General features: G+C 43.9%; 1 protein-coding gene across 11 annotated transcripts in view; it reads left to right on the top strand.

Moving 5' to 3' along the window:
• Positions 1 to 11,593, top strand: part of LOC147025667 (transcription factor Sox-6-like) — a 385,785-nt gene that overhangs the window by 1,615 nt on the left and 372,577 nt on the right. The window contains exons 2-3 of one of the 11 annotated variants that reach the window (XM_085886888.1): positions 5,090 to 5,263; positions 9,904 to 9,992. The exons of 6 other annotated variants lie outside the window; for them this stretch is intronic. The gene's annotated coding sequence lies outside the window, so the exon portion shown is untranslated. Of the gene's footprint in view, positions 1 to 2,736; positions 2,759 to 5,089; positions 5,264 to 9,903; positions 10,088 to 11,593 lie in introns of those variants that run through there. 4 more of the 11 variants (XM_085886889.1, XM_085886891.1, XM_085886895.1 and 1 more) reach the window with 4 other exon arrangements.

The following is an 11,593-nucleotide window of genomic DNA, read 5'->3' as shown; positions in this document are numbered from 1 at the left end:
GCTCTAAAAAAAGTGTTTCTTTCTCTCTCACCTTTTTATTGAACTGTTGCTGCACAGGTGTACCTCGTGTATCGTACCTAACACAAACTTAGAACTGTCGTATTACAACTTAATGTAATCACAACAACAACAATGACTATGTGCTGGAGTGGTGAACCCTCGCACCAGATTGGTGTACCTGATGTCAGCACCACAGTGTCACCACCAAAACAACACCCCATAGCATTGTACCACACATGGCACCATGGTGTACCACATCGACATACTCGTCTGTACATTGCTTCGTACAAGCTCGACACCAACCACATATGCTCTGCACGACACATGTCCACATAGCACTGCCAAGACACCACTTCACGGATGTACTCCTCACTCTCTCCACCTATGTACCATCTCACGGACGTACATCTCACTCTCTATACCTGTGTACCATCTATTGGACGTACATCTCACTCTCTATACCTGTGTACCATCTCACGGACATACACCTCACTCTCTATACCTGTGTACCATCTCAAGGACGTACACCTCACTCTCTATACCTGTGCACCATCTCACGGACGTACATCTCACTCCCTATACCTGTGTACCATCTCACGGACGTACACCTCATTCCCTATACCTGTGTGCCATCTATCGGACGTATACCTCGCTCTATACCTGCGTACCATCTATCGGACGTACACCTCACTCTCTATACCTGTGTACCATCCCATGGACATACACCTCATTCTCTATACCTGTGCACCATCTCATGGATGGACATCTCACTGTTTATACCTGTGTACCATCTCATGGACATACACCTCACTCTCGATACCTGCATACCATCTCATGGACATCCATCTCACTCTTTATACCTGTGCACCATCTCATGGACGTACACCTCGCTCTCTTTACCTGTGTACCATGTCCTGGACATACATCTCACTCTCTATACCTGTGTACCATCTCACGGACGTACACCTCACTGTCTCTACCTGTGTACCATATCACGGACGTACACCTCACTCTCTCTACCTGTGTACCATCTCATGGACGTACACCTCACTCTCTCTACCTTTGTACCATCTCACGGACATAGATGCCGTGCTCTCTTCACAGGAACCCTTTTATTTGTCATCTCTCCCCCCGTCCCCCCGTCCATCTCCCCTGCTGCCCCCTGCACGCCTCCACTTGTTTGCCGCTATAATGCGAGCACCCCGCACGTATCACTTTTCCCTGTGTTGCACTCGCGCCGCGATTTGCTTACCACGCCGGCCTCGCGCACTCGCAGCTGGCGGATTGTTGCGCTAATTTTAGGCCGTGGGGGCTTGTGCACCAGGTCGCGATGTCGCAGAGAAAGTGCCAATCCTAAAATGCAACACGAGATCCTTTCAAGCTCCCGGACGATGCGCCCCATATAGTGCAGCATTGTACATCACGGCGACGGACAAAGTGCTATTGTGCGCTTCGGACAAGAGACTAAAACGCAGTGTGGCGGTGCGACCTCATCCCCACCACCCCACCTTTTCGGATGCTATTATAGGGGAGGAGGGGGGGTTTGAGATTTGTAGGGTGGAGGATTTCTGCGCACCATGGGATTATGCGTTTGAGAAAGGTGGACATCATCTACTTGGGTTACCGCATGACGACCCAAATAAAATGGACTGTTTAATAATGATGTACAGATGAGCACGTGACTGAGACGACGTCCCGTCGAGGAATCAAAGCAGACACGAGATAGTCGGGACAATGAAATATATCAACAAAACTGAACTCTTCTCTCCACCTTTGTGCACCATACTCGTGCAATATGTACCTGCATGATACTTTCAGTCACGTGGTGTGCGCGCACGCGTGCGGGACGTTTTGGGATCATTTATGGACTCATACCGAGGCCTCGAACTGCAAACACCATTTTATCTGCATTTTCCTGTTCTCTCATCTCGTCCATATCCAGACAGACATACATACGAGATATATATATATAGACAGACGTCTGTCTAGAGACAGACGGACAATTTGAGTGACGGCGCTTCAGCCCCAGGGATGTCCGCTCGTATCCTTCCCGGGGTGTCGGGAGCTTTGACATGTCGGGTAATTGATCGCGGACAGCCGCGGCTGCTGTCCAGGCGGCGAGGGATTTGTCCAGCTCGACTTGGGGAGAATGACGACATAAAAGCCGACGAGGGGACTCTGTCTTGCACTCAAAACACTCGGGGACCCCGCGGGTGTTGAGTGCACCCTTTAGGTTTCTGAGTCCGGTATTCGTGTCGCCGTAAGCCGTCTGTCCCTGTGATACCGGAGACACCGATTGCACCTGTGGCCGAGATCGACCACCCAACCCCAACTCCGCTGTAAGAACCAAAGTCCAAAGCGGGACAACTGCAAAAACCGCCTTGTCCTTCAGTTCTCAGAACCGCGAGCCCGATCGTATGGTCGCCGCTCCTCGGGTGCTTTAATGTTCCCTTGATAACCACAATGGGATGCAAGTTGGGTCCACCCGACATCCTCGAGTTCCCATCTTTCAGACGTCACGGCCGGGTTGGGATCTCGAACCCGAGTCCCTCAAACCCAACATTCCTTAAGTTCCGTTTATTTATTTATTTGTTTATTTATTTATTTTCTCCAGACGCGGTAGGCGTGGGTTCAACCACTCGACTTCGCGCCACAACTCTGAGCGCGAGGGTGCTTGCCGCCACGGATACCCTTGTTACCTGTTCAGACTGATTTTCCTCCATTGTTTTCCTTGCGTAAAGTCCAAGCTGAGCTCAAGGTAAGCGACCCCTTGTCTCGTTTTATGACTTGATATGCGGTCCGCCTCGCTTACCGCATTGTTTGCTCGCTGTGCGCCGGGCAAGGGGTTCCCATGGGTACCGGGGGTCCGAGACGGGCTAAGGAGCTCTTTGCTTGGGTTCCCATGGTACCTGGGGTCTGGGGCGAGCTATAGGAGCTCTTTAGGTTTCCATGGGAACCGGACGTCGGAGTGGGATCTGTACGCCTGGTTGCTTCTCGAAGGTACTGGGAGATCTGAGGCATGGGATGGAAGCATAGTTAGTTCTCATGGGGTACCGGGACTTGGAAGCAGGTGAAAGGAACCCGTCAGGTTGAGAATGACAATGGAGGCTCGTGCCCCCAGCAGAGCTTCGGGGTGTTCACTCACGACCAGTCTACAAACGTTTCTTTGCTGGAACTGGAACCACTCCTCGACCACTTCGACTGAAGGTGAGTTTTGCAGGATTTTGTAATTTGTTTGTAATTTGTTCAAGGGTGCTGATGATAAGTCACCTACCCTTCACTACGGACACCGTGGGATTATTTAACATCTAGCAACTAATGCCGGTAGATGGGATTCCCAGTTTGACGTCCATCAGAGGCACGGCACACTCATCGATGAATCGCTCTGCCTGTGAAACACCAGGATGGCAGTTCATAGTTGGGTTGGGATTCAAATCCAGGCTGGACAGCTCAGAGGGGAGTGTATGTACCTCTCAGGTGTCCCCACGATGAGCCCCTTGGGTTTGTAGGACAGGATAAAAGTGCGGATTATCCAAGTTCCAGTGGGTACACCGTGGGTTCCAGAGCGAGGTGTGTCGGTCACACCAAGGTGATTGTTCACCTGTGTTTTTCACCTTTGCCGACGTACCGAAGTAAATTTCACCCCAAAATTGTCCCCGTTCTCAGATCGCTGTCGCGGTTAAAGTCCCTCGATGATTAGATTTGATTTGTGTTGCGCGGACGACTCCTACCAGGTAACGAGAAGTGAGGACATTGAAAGGGAACGTTTTGGTGATTTAGTTTGTGTAGGTTTCCCAGGGTGTGACGTTTGCGGTGCACATGGCATGCAGTGCATGGTTCGTGACGTATGAGGTATACGGTGGGTGTGCACATAGTGTGCACGGTGTGTTTCTCGCCCTGAACAAACCGTGCTGATTAGTGCTGAGTACACAGAGCTCTCAGTGCTTCGGGCTCCCCACTCTGCCAATCGTTGGATTTCATAACTCCAGGACGTTTTCATTTCCATGCCCGCTCCGTGAGCAGTAATCCCGAAAATAGCGGGTTTATCATATGCATTGATTGTTTATGTTGGTTTTTTTGTTGCAGATCAATTTTATTATCCTTGTGTTATAACTGCATGGGGGGAGTGTGTGTGTGTGTGTGTGTGTGTGTGTGTGTGTGTGTGTGTGTGTGTGTGTGTGTGTGTGTGTGTGTGTGTGTGTGTGTGTGTGTGTGTGTGTGTGTGTGTGTGTGTGTGTGTGTGTGTGTGTGTGTGTGTGTGTGTGTGTGTGTGGGGACCCCTCAACGCATGGACCAACCCTCGAAGAACGCCACCTGTCTGAGTCCGGTGTCCTCACTTTCCCACGTTTTGTACTCGGTCTCTTTCATCGATTCGTCCCTCTGTCCGAGTGTGTTTTATAAATATAAATAATCGTACCTGCATCGAATTCCATTTGCTATCTTGCATACACATACTTATGTATGAATTAACTATGTCGGAAGGGGATTAAGGGAGGGGGCAACAAAATAAACAATAGGATAACGTTCGTTCTCATAAAATTGAGCTTGGTCCAACCCACAACTCCGATCCCAAGTTTGACCCGCAACTCAGATCCCAAGTCCGACCCGCGACTCCAAGCCCAAGTCCGACCCGCGACTCCGATCCCGGGTCCGACCCGCGACTCCGATCCCGGGTCCGACCCGCGACTCCGATCCTGGGTCCGACCCGCGACTCCGATCCCGGGTCTAACCCGCGACTCCATTCCCGGGTCTGACCCGCGACTCCATTCCCGGGTCCGACCCGCGACTCCGATCCCGGGTCCGACTCCGATCCCATGTCCGACCCTCGATTCTGATCCCGGTTCCGACCCTCGACTCCACTCAGCGGGGAGGCTCCAACGTTTGGGGTAAAGACCCGAACTTGAGCCGAGAATGCCGCTTTGCAGACGAGACTATTCTCGTAGAATCAACATGGACAAGGACATGCATTAGGTATGGAGAATGGCGGTTTTATTTGGTTATGTTCATAAAAACACTTATTATTATTATTATTATTATTATTATTATTATTATTATTATTGTTACGACTATTTGCATATTGCCAAAATAGGTGAAACTAAACCGCGGATCTGAAGTTCGGATGGAGATCCAATGGACATGCTGTTCTGAGGTGAAACGCTTATGTTGGAGTGCGTGATCGAGCCGTTTGTGCCACAAGCTTCATGAGCTTCCTTGCGGGTGTAATAAAAGCGTGGACATTTTACAGTGTACCATTCACCTGATGGTAAATTTTACACCATGTGCCACTCGTATGATGGTAAATTTTACACCATGTGTTACTCAAATGATGGTAAATTTTACACCATGTACCACTCACATGATGGTAAATTTTACACCATGTACCACCCACATGATGGTAAATGTTACTCCATGTACCACACACCTGATGTTAATTTTTACACCATCTAGTACTCACACAATGGTCAATTTTACACCAAATACCACTCACAGAATGGTAAATTTTACACCATGAATCACTCACATATTGGTAAATTTTACACCGTGTACCACTCCCATTGTGGTAAATTTTACACCGTTTACCACTCACATGTTGGCAAATTTTAAACCATGTACCACACATGTTCGTAAATTTTACACCATGTACCACTCACATGTTGATAAATTTTAAATCATATACCACTCACATATTGGTAAATTTTACACCATGTACCACTCACATGTTGGTAAATTTTACACCATGTACCACTCACATGTTAAATTTTACACTGTGTACCACTGACATGGTAAATTTTACACCATGTACCACTCACATGATGGTAAATTTTACACCGTGTACCACTCAGATGATGGTAAATTTTATACCGTGTACCACTCATATGATGGTAAATTTTACACCGTGTACCACTCACATGATGGTAAATTTTACACCGTGAACCACTCGCATAGTAAATTATACACTGTGCACCACTCACATTATGGTAAATTTTACACCATGTACCACTCACATGTTAAATTTAACACTGTGTACCACTGACATGGTAAATTTTACACCATGTACCACTCACATGATAGTAAATTTTACACCGTGTACCACTCACATGTTGGAAATTTAAAAGCGTGTACCACTCACATGTTGGTAAATTTTACACCGTGTACCACTCACATGTTGGTAAGTTTTACACCGTGTACCACTCACATGTTGTTAAGTTTTCACTGTGTACCTCACATGTTAGTAAGTTTTCACTGTGTACCACTCACATGTTGGAAATTTATAACCGTGTTCCACTCGCATGTTGGTAAATGTGACACCATGTACCACTCACATGATGGTAAATTTTACACCGTGTACCACTCACATGATGGTAAATTTTATTTACACCATATACCACTCACATGATGGTAAATTTTATTTACACCGTGTACCACTCAAATGATGGTATTTTCAAACCGTGTACCACTCACATGTTTGTAAATTTTACACCATGTACCACTCACATGATGGTAAATTTCAAACCGTGTACCACTCACATGTTGGTAAGTTTTACACCGTGTACCACTAACATGTTTGTAAGCTTTGCACCGTGAACCACTCACATGTTGGTAAGTTTTCACCGTGTACTACTCACATGTTGGAAATTTATAACCGTGTACCACTCACATGTTGGTAAATTTTACACTGTACCACTCACATGTTAAGTTTTCACTGTGTATAACTCACATGTTGGTATGTTTTACACCGTGTTCCACTCGCATGTTGGTAAGTTTTACACAATGTACCACTCACGTGATGGTAAATTTTACACCGTCACTCGTATGATGGTAAAGTTCACACTGTCTATCACTTGCATGATGGTAAAGTTCACACCGTCTTATCACTCGAATGATGGTAAAGTTCACACCGTCTATCACTCGCATGACTGTAAAGTTCACACCTTCTATCAATCCCATGATGGTAAAGTTCACACTTTCTATCAATCACTCACATGAGTGTAAATTTCACACCATCTGTCACTCGCATGATGGTAAATTTTACACCATGTACCACTCACATGATGGTAAATTTTACACCATGTACCACTCACATGATGGTAAATTTTACACCATGTACCACTCACATGATGGTAAATTTTACACCATGTACCACTCACATGATGGTAAGTTTTACACCATGTACCACTCACATGAAGGTAAATTTCACACCATCTGTCACTCGCATGATGGTAAATTTTACACCATGTACCACTCACATGATGGTAAATTTTACACCATGTACCACTCACATGATGGTAAGTTTTACACCATGTACCACTCACATGATGGTAAATTTTACACCATGTACCATTCATGTGATGGTAAATTTTACACCATGTACCACTCACACGATGGTAAATTTTACACCGTGAACCACTCACATGGTAAATTTTTCACCATGCACCACTCACATTATGGTAAATTTTCAACCGTGTACCACTCATGTTAAATTTTACACTGTACCACTCATGATGGTAAATTTTACACCATGTACCACTCACATGATGGTAAATTTTACACCGTGAACCACTCACATGGTAATTTTTTCACTGTGCACCACTCACATTATGGTAAATTTTAAACCGTGTACCACTCACATGTTGGTAAATTTGACACTGTGTACCACTCACATGTTGGTAAATTATACACCGTGTACCACTCACATGTTGGAAATTTAAAACCGTGTACCACTCACATGTTGGTAAGTTTTACACCATGTACCACTCACATGTTTGTAAGCTTTACACCGTGTACCACTCACATGTTGGTAAGTTTTACACCGTGTACCACTCACATGTTGGTAAGTTTTCACCGTGTACCACTCACATGTTGGAAATTTATAACCGTGTACCACTCACATGTTGGTAAGTTTTACACCGTGTTCCACTCGCATGTTGGTAAATTTTACACCGTCACTCGCATGATGGTAAAGTTCACACCGTCTATCACTCACATGATTGTAAAGTTCACACTGTCTTATCACTCAAATGATGGTAAAGTTCACACCGTCTATCACTCGAATGATGGTAAAGTTCACACCATCTATCACTCGCATGATGGTAAAGTTCACACCGTCTATCACTCACATGATTGCAAAGTTCACACCGTCTTATCACTCGAATGATGGTAAAATTTCACACCGTCTATCACTCGAATGATGGTAAAGTTCACACCATCTATCACTCGCTTGATGGTAAAGTTCACACCATCTATCACTCGCATGATGGTAAAGTTCATACCATCTCGCACTCACATGATTGTAAAGTTCACACCATCGAGCACTCACGTGATTGTAAAGCTCATACCATCTAGAACTCGCATGATGGTAAAGTTCACACCGTCTATCACTCGCATGATGGTAAAGTTCACACCGTCTACACTCGCATGATGGTAAAGTTCACATCGTCTATCACTCCCATGATGGTAAAGTTCACACCGTCTACCATTCCCATGATGGTAAAGTTCACACCGTCTATCAATCGCATGATTGTAAAGTTCACACCGTCTATCACTCCCTTGATGGTAAATTTTACACCGTCTATCACTCACATGATGGTAAAGTTCACACCATCTGTCACTCGCATGATTGCAAAGTTTACACTGTGTATCACTCACATGATGGTAAATTTCACATCGTGTACCACTCACATGTTGGTAAGTTTTACACTGTGTACCACTCACATGTTGGTAAGTTTTACACCGTGTTCCACTCGCATGATATATTTGACACTGTGTATCACTCGTATGACGATAAATTTTATACCGTGTACCACACACATGATGGTTAATTTTGCACTTTGATGATAAATCGTAAATAAATTGATAAATCATAAATACATCATAAATAAATATCATAAATAAATTGATGATAAATTTTGCACTTTGATGATATCTCACATGATGATATATTTTATACCTTGTACAACACACATGATGGTTAATTTTGCACTGTGTACCACTCACATGATAACTTTTACACCATGTATCACTCACATGTTGGTAAATTTTAAACCATGTACCACTCACATGTTGGTAAAGTTTACACTGTTTACCACTCACGTGTTGGTAAGTTTTTGACCGTGTACCATTCACATCATGGTAAATTTTACACCGTGTACCACTTACATGATGGTAAAGTTCACACCATCTATCATTCACAGGCTCCTGTTAAGGTCTTCCCACTCCGGGGGTGGTCGGGGGGGGGGGTGGTCGTGGTGGGGGTTTGATGGGGGTGGGGGTTCCAAGGAGCAACGCCGATGTAACGAGGTTAGAAGAGGAATGTTAATAGATTGTTTTTCGATGCTTCCCTATTATTGACATGATCGGTGGGATCGGAGACTGGAATGAGGAATTTCGCTTTGCTTCATAATGTTCACACAAGTACGTTAGAAAGATCAACAGTGAGACGCATGGAGGGTGTGCAATTGTGTTTCGAAGTGTATTAAGGGGTTGGGATGGGGGCCGTGGGGGCACGGAGAAGCTGAATTAGAGTTGTCCGGGTTGTCTGTGACTGCCAATCAGACGGACGTGTAAAAAGGTTTGACGTGAGAGTTGAAAAAAGTGAGGGAAAGTGCGCGATGGAAGCAAATTTATATATTTATTGCAGTCGAATTAATTTATTTATCTTTGGAGGCGCGTGCGTGCGGAGCCGCGTGATTGGCGCGCCTGTTCATTTGCGCGCGCGCACGCGATTGCGCACTCGGACCCGACACGCGGAGCGTGTTTTGTGTCAGATTGTCATTCGCGCTTTCAATCTGCTCGCGTGTTCCACTTCGTGCATAAACTCCGACCTCAACAGGCCTTTTAGCCCATGGAACCCCTCCTACGACTCCCCTCCCAACCATCCATTAAACGAAGGTCCGTGTATTGCAGAGCGTTGTACGTGCGTGGGGATCGGATCCCAGAGAGTGACCATTAAAACATCGAGTACATCCAGTGAGCGATCATGTGCAAACGTCACGGTAAATCCCACCCACCGATCTTCCCAATGTGAATCCACGGGTTTCGCACCATGTTCACACCTCAGTCTTCCCAACTCTGATCTGCGTTTTGCCGGGTACATCCCATAATTTATGACTGTCCCAACATTATATCCCATAATTTAGGACTGTCCCCACATTTAGCCCATAATTTATAACTGTACCTACATTATATCCCATAATTTATAACTGTACCCACATTATATCATAATTTATAACTGTCCCCACATTATATCCCATAATTTATAACTGTCCCTACATTATATCCCATAATTTATAACTGTACCCACATTATATCTCATAATTTATAACTGTCCCCGCATTATATCCCATAATTTATAACTGTACCCGCATTATATCCCATAATTTATAACGATACCCACATTATATCCCATAATTTATAACTACCCACATTATATCCTATCATTTATAACTGTACCCACATTATATCCCATAATTTATAACTGTACCCAGATTATATCCATAATTTATAACTGAACGCGCATTACATCCATAATTTATAACTGTACCCACATTATATCCCATAATTTATAACTTTATTATATCCCAAAATTTATAACTATACCCACATTATATCCCATAATTTATAACTACCCACATTATATCCCATAATTTATAACTACCCACATTATATCCTATCATTTATAACTGTACCCACATTATATCCCATAATTTATCACTGTACCCACATTATATCCATAATTTATAACTGAACGCGCATTACATCCATAATTTATAACTGTACCCACAATATATCCCATAATTTATAACTTTATTATAGCCCAAAATTTATAACTGTACCCGCATTATATCCCATAATTTATAACTATACCCACATTATATCCCATAATTTATAACTACCCACATTATATCCCATAATTTATAACTACCCACATTATATCCTCTCATTTATAACTGAACCCACATTATATCCCATCATTTATAACTGTACCCACATTTTTCCATAATTTATAACTGAACGCGCATTACATCCATAATTTATAACTGTACCCACATTATATCCCATAATTTATAACTTTATTAAAGCCCAAAATTTATAACTGTACCCGCATTATACCCATAATTTATAACTGTACCCGCATTAAATCCCATAATTTATAACTGTACCTATATGAGATCCCATAATTTATAACTGTACCCACATTATATCCCATAATTTATAGCTGTGCCCACATTACATCCCATGTCATTTATTTTATTTTATAGTTTATTACACCCCATAACCCCAATTATCCCGTAGTTTATAATTGTACCCCATAACCCCATTATCCCGAAGTTTATAATTGTACCCCATAATGCCACGATCCCGGAGTTCATAATTGTAAACGCGATAACTCCACGATCCCAGAGTTTATAAATGTGCCCCACAACCCCACTATCCCAGAGTTTCTAATTGTTATCCCAATAACTTCACGATCCCGGAGTTTATAATTGTACCCTATAACCCCACAATGTCAGAGTTTATAATTGTACCCCATAACCCCACTATTCCGGAGTTTATAATTGTACCCCATAACCCCATTATCCTGGAGTTTATAATT

The sequence above is a fragment of the Eptatretus burgeri genome, chromosome 6 (assembly GCF_056783735.1).
Source record: "Eptatretus burgeri isolate ZD-2024b chromosome 6, Ebu_testis_v1, whole genome shotgun sequence".
Classification (NCBI taxonomy): domain Eukaryota; kingdom Metazoa; phylum Chordata; class Myxini; order Myxiniformes; family Myxinidae; genus Eptatretus; species Eptatretus burgeri.
Note: the sequence above shows the minus strand (reverse complement) of the source record. Positions and strands in the feature narration are given on the sequence as shown.